Here is a 6005-nt window from a genome sequence, read left to right on the forward strand (position 1 = left end):
CCCACGCAGGTGATGAAATTCCACGAGTTCACTTAAAAGGCGTTTCTCAGCAGGTCTGACTTTTGCAGATGAGGCATGCACCCAGCAGAGAAGATGTCTGCTTTTGTAACTACAGCTTACAGCTTTCAGAAGCTAGGCCTTAAAAAAATGAGACAAGCATGTGGGCTGATGTCTGCAAAGCAAACAAGTGACCAATGCAGAAGAGACTCGGGGAGGGGATGTTGTAACATGCCCTGACTCGGGGGCATTCAGAGTCCCACTCTCCCCAGGGTCACCCTCTCCTGCACCATCGCAGTGCTCTGAAAAGGTAAGAGACATTAGCAGGTGACAGACCTGCAAGCCCAACATCCAGGATGCTCCTAAAATACAAGACATTTATAACTAAATGACTCGTTAGTACAAAATGGTTTACTAATGCTTGAACCAACATAGCCAGAAACATGAGCAAACACAGTCACTGCCTAGGGCTTCCCATGTGTCCCTTTCTCATTTCCTTCTTATCTTAACTAATTAGGTGTCATTCAGCTTTCTTTTGGCCTCAGCTTCCCTGGTATAAGCATGTAGGAAGATGCCTTATCTCTTATTCATTCACCCTGTCTCCTAGCCCACACTAACAGCCTGACTTAGACAGAAATAACAAACCCCTCTTAGCTGTGCCTCACTTGAAAGAAGTGCACTGTGCATCATGGAAAAAAAAAAAGGAGCCCAGCAAAATGCTTAACAACTGGGACCAAAGACAATAAACCTAAGGCTCTAAAAATTACACTTGGCAAAAGGCATTGCAGATAAAATCAATAAGGAAAGGATAAGAATATATTAACACAACATATTTCCTGGGGAAATGGAAAAAGTTTCATAAGAGTAGATTTTAACATCAACAGAGTTATCCAAAGGGCAAGAAAAAAACCTGTAGCATTTCAGATGTTGGCCAAAAATGAAAGAAAAACAGGTGCCTTCTCAGTCAGGTCTGGCAGCAGCAGCCACTGGCAAAAGGAGTTCACGAGAGGTGGCAGCTGGAAATCCCCCAGCTTCTGAAGCCACTGGCACTTGCTGCCTCTAACCCTTCTGCGGCCACCAGACCCAGAAGGATCTATTTGCATCATGAAGCTCACCGATCTCCTTCCAGGTAGGAAAGGCAGTGGTGGTTCAGAGGAGGTGCACAGCCTTCAGGCATTGCTGCTCCTGCAGGTCTTCAATTAGGGCTCAGAGTACGCTTCTGCTCCCATTTTTTGGCATGTCTTGCTTGGTGCTGCCTTCTTGTTCCTTCTGCCCTCTGATGTTCTCCCACCATCACCTCTTCTGGTAACCCTTCACCATCTAGACTGAATGTGTGAAAGCAACACAGCACCAGCTATGCCAGTCCCTACCTCTTCTTAGTCTGCTGAGCCGGCTGGGACAAGTTGGTTTTGAAAGATTTCTTGAGTTATGTAAATCAATCAGTAAACCTTTATTGGCTCCACTCTAGTACTGCTAGTCCTCCACTGCCTTCCCATGATGGCCTTTCAGTGCTGAGTGAGGACAGACAAGTCACTTTGCTGGGAAGGGACAAGCAGCATGGGTGAGCTTGCTGCACTGCACAGACAGATGCAATAAACCTTCCTTGAGTCTCACCTGAGGAAAATTCTTGTGGGGTCAGCTGTTGTGTCACTTCGGCTTTGCCAAGCAGAAGAAATACTTCAAATGTAGCAATGTAGTTCTGCAATGAAGACCTCAGGGTGTGAAATCTTCAAAGAGGCTATTTCTGGCAGGTGGAGAAACGACAGAAAGTATGCCTATGCTGACCGTTAGCAACTGGATGCCAACGCCAGCTTTTCACCTAGTGATGGGATTATTGCACCAGAGAGCACCCCTGGTTGCTAGCTTCCAGCTTCTGTTCCTGCTGTTCAGTTCTGAGAACTAGGAATGATGTGCTAGACCTACACTTCCTTAGAGGACTTGCAAGTTAAATGTTAGTCTTGAGGAGCAGTGCACTGGAAGAGGAGGTTGTGGAAACACATTTCTTGACCATATTCAGCATTAACGTATGCCTTACGGAATGATTCAGTAATGGCGAGATGAGTCCACTTATGATACTGATATCATAACCGGATGAACTGGATGCAAGTACGCTTGCAGCTCATGGCAATAATAGTTGTCATCTTCTCAGCTGTGAACACATGACACTTCTTTCCCTTGAGCTCATCTGTGGCATAATATCCTTTTGCAACTGTACTCATCCCCTATCTCTGGCCCCCAAGCTGTAAAGAGAACAGGCTCGAGTAGTTCGTCTCCCTACACTGTACAATCTTTCACTATCAGTGGAGGAACATGCTGTTCAGCAATGAGTTCAAAGATCTGCTGCTGGTTTGCCTTTAATCTTCTGTTTTGCTCTTGGAATACGCAATCAAAAAACTGGAAGTATTTTTCCTGGCTTAGGATCCTTGACACGATGACGTTGTCCATCTTTCTGAACATTTCCATGGTATTTTACTGCACTAAAGGATGGTCATGTACATCACCGCAGCCCTTTGGTCACAGGCTGTGGTGCCTCTCTTTTCTGAGCTTTGTCCACACAGGTTGTTCCCCTGCTGTGGCAGAGATGTGTGGCTCTAGGACTTTGTCTTGCAATTCAAGCTGCAAATTTCTGGGTCCTCTGTTCAAGGCCCAAAGACAGCCAACAGGGAAGGAGGACTTCTCTGAGGGGGTGAATGCCGTTGGAATGACATTTAGAGTCTGGGCACAAGATCTCTCATGTCTAGAAGGAGTGGTAATTCTATGGATTATGTGGTTCCTTGCTCTAGTTTGCACAAGCAATTAGTTAATTTCAGCTCCCTGTTATGGCAATTATGCAGGAAATAACACTAGGAATAAATGTGTTTATTATTTTAAAGTAAAGTCTTCTCAAACTCCTAGCGAGGTGCATCTAGGATTAGCTGCTACACAGAGGCACTGCGAAAGCATCCATCCTCTTTCAGCCAAAACCAGTTCCCCTTTACCAGTCAGCTTCCTAATCCTGTGCCCCTCCACATGGTGCTTCCTTACCCCAAGAGCACAGCTCACTGCAGAGCCGTTTCACAGGTGAAGACCTATTTCTCCCTGCATTCCCCAGGTCTGGAAGGAGACGGTCCCTCCGCCAGCGCCGGTGGCTCCAGCCAGCCTGGCGGCACAGCAGTCCCAGCCACGCTGTTGGCACGCAGCCCTCCCCACCCATCGCCCTGCCACTGTGGGCTGCCTTATCTTTATCCCCATTAATAGGCACAGCAGTAGCTATGCGTGGTGGTTACAGCCTCGTGCATTTGATCGTGTGAGCAGAGCTGATGAGCTATACTTCAAAACGTGGATTAAGGACACTTTTTTTTTCCCCAAGAGCTGCCGTTCTGTGGCATTCATTCTATAAACCCAGATAACAATCTTGTTCATACTTTTCAAGTTTATATTTACAAAAGGGTTGAAAAATAGGCATAATGACAGTTTAATTAATGTATGCCATTAATCCTGAAGATAATGAAAACCCTGATAAGTCTCTAATCTTGTAAAAAAGAATTAGAAGGCACTGAAACATCTTTTGCTATCTGTGAACCTTGTAATGAGATGTTGCATGCTTGGAGGAGGAGCCATGGAAAGGAACCACTCCAGAGGACATATTCTCAGCAGATTTCATCACTGGACTTCTTGTGTGATATTGTTCTTGGCAGAAAGGTTGTAACTCGAGTCCAAAGCCATCAACACTGTTTTCAAAATTTGTCCATCTGCTATCAATGTATAAAGTTGTTCTAAAAATTTGTGGATATAAAGGAGGAGAGCTTTAGCTTCTCTACCATTTTCTTTTAAGTATCATGCATTTAAAGCACTAATTCAATTTTAATGCTTGCAGACCTTATTAGTTTCTTTGTAGTGAATCATGTATGTATGCAAGTCATGCTGGTATGCCATACCTATTATTCAAGCATAGAAAACAAATATAAGCCAATATTTCAAAGTTGTTTAAAAAAAAATAATGTGGCCAACTTCAGAGAACTATTTTTGGGGCGTTTATACTAAACTTGGTTTTCAGTGCTGTCTATATCTTTACACTTTTACGTGTAAAGTGCAGTTTATGCATTGTTAGTTATTACCAAGAGGTGTTAGTGAAACTACTTCAGAGGATGCAGTGACTAACAGACATTGACAGGAATTTGAGGAGCTCAAAAAGAAGTGCTTGTCCTTTAAAACTTGAATTCAGAGCAAAATGTAATGTACAAGGGCAAAATGTCCTAGTATCTACCGCTCCTGCAGGGACCTGGGAACCAGCTGGGGCTGGTGGGAAGCATGGTGGGAAGGAACAATAATAAGTATTTCTTCTCTTCCTCTCCAGAGACCCAAAGAAAACTGAATTTGTCCTCTGGAAAGGAGGCCGGGGGCAGCAGTCTGCCACGGGGGAGGGTTAAGGCTGGGTGAGAGCTTTTGTCTGGCTCCCAAAAGAGACTGAACTGATGGAGGAGCCAGAGCAGGACTGGGTTAAATAAACCCCCGGAGGGCTGGGGGTGAAGTCCTGGCAGGCAGGCAGGCAGGAGGAGGGTGATGAAAATGAGAATATTTGTGGCAGCGTTGGAAATGTGGGGTTTTTTTCGAGGGTAGGACTAATGCACAGTACAAGAAGCACTAAGAAGAGCATGATGCCCCAGCCGCAGGTTAGGTAGCAGCTGCATTGCTTAGGTAATGCCCATGCAAGCATGAACATGACACGTCCCTTGAGTGCAGGGGACTTTGGGCGAGTGGGGTGGGAAGGCGGTCAGGGTGCTGCAGGCCCTGGCTATGCTCTGCTGCAGGCAGGAGCGTGGGCTGTCAGGGGGTCATTGCAGCAGCAAGGGAAAACCTGCTCAGCCCCTACAGATGCTTGCCCAGGGCAGCTACCGGAGAGGGAGGACCCCGAGGCAGTTTCGTTCAGACCTCTCCTACCACACATGAACCACATTTGGTAGAGTAATACCTACAGGAGGGTTGACCCCCAATACACCAAGACTGAAAGTCTTCAAGACGGAAGATGTGGTCCAGACCGTGAGGAGGAGGGACTTTTTTGTTTGTCCTAGAAGCTCTGCTATCCACTGGCCTAAGGGCAGCTGGGCGGAGGGCACAGTGAGTTACCCTGTGAGACACAAGAAATTGTGGCAATGCCTCTGTAGGCTGAGGAAAGGGATAAGGTCCTGCTATCAAACCAGCCATGAATGTAGGTAAATAAGACAAGAAATTTGTTGACCCTTCTTCAGAAAAGAAATTGTTAAAAATAGGAGGTGCATTTGGGCAAAACTAGCAAACAGAAAGACAGGTCAGCGAGATAAAGCAAAGTGGAACTTCTGTACATTTTCCCCATCTTCAGATAAAGCTGTATTGGTATACACAAGTACAACAACCCCTGAACTTTGGCTCCTTTATTTATAAAACAATATACTAATCCCGATCCCTGGACGCACTGACGTAACTGAATGTCATACTTTCCAAATATAATGGATTGCATTCCCATCATAAAATAAATACATTCCAGCAGTGAGCCCCACAGCAAATAACAGAGCTCCAACAGCTGGGGAAGCTGGGGTAAGAGATACAACAATTGGGTTGTGTTGCTGAAGCCCAAAAGCAAAGTTTTTGCTGGCAGCATTCTAGGAAAACCTATTATAATGTAATGCTACCAAAAAAGTGCTCTTTTCTTTCTAGTTCTGTGCTGCATGCAAAAGCTATTAAAAAAATCCTGCGTAAACAAACATACTCTTTTCCATATGACTTTTTCTTCAGTGTTTTCAAAAGTATATTGTCTTTTCAGTTTAACAGAATATTTGTCAGCTTTTATTTATAGCTTAAAAGAAAAGCCTCCCTCAAACTGTCACCAAAAATGCCCTTCTATAGGCATGCTGTCAGGAGAAAGGCTTTCCTTCTCTGAGTGTCATCCTGGGCTCAAATACATTTTACTGAGACCGAGATACAAGTGCCTCCAGCACTCATTGCATCTTGAATCAGCTGGATATGCACCACTCTGGCCTGAGAGCCATTTT

This window comes from Harpia harpyja, chromosome 5, assembly GCF_026419915.1.
Source record: "Harpia harpyja isolate bHarHar1 chromosome 5, bHarHar1 primary haplotype, whole genome shotgun sequence".
Taxonomy (NCBI): domain Eukaryota; kingdom Metazoa; phylum Chordata; class Aves; order Accipitriformes; family Accipitridae; genus Harpia; species Harpia harpyja.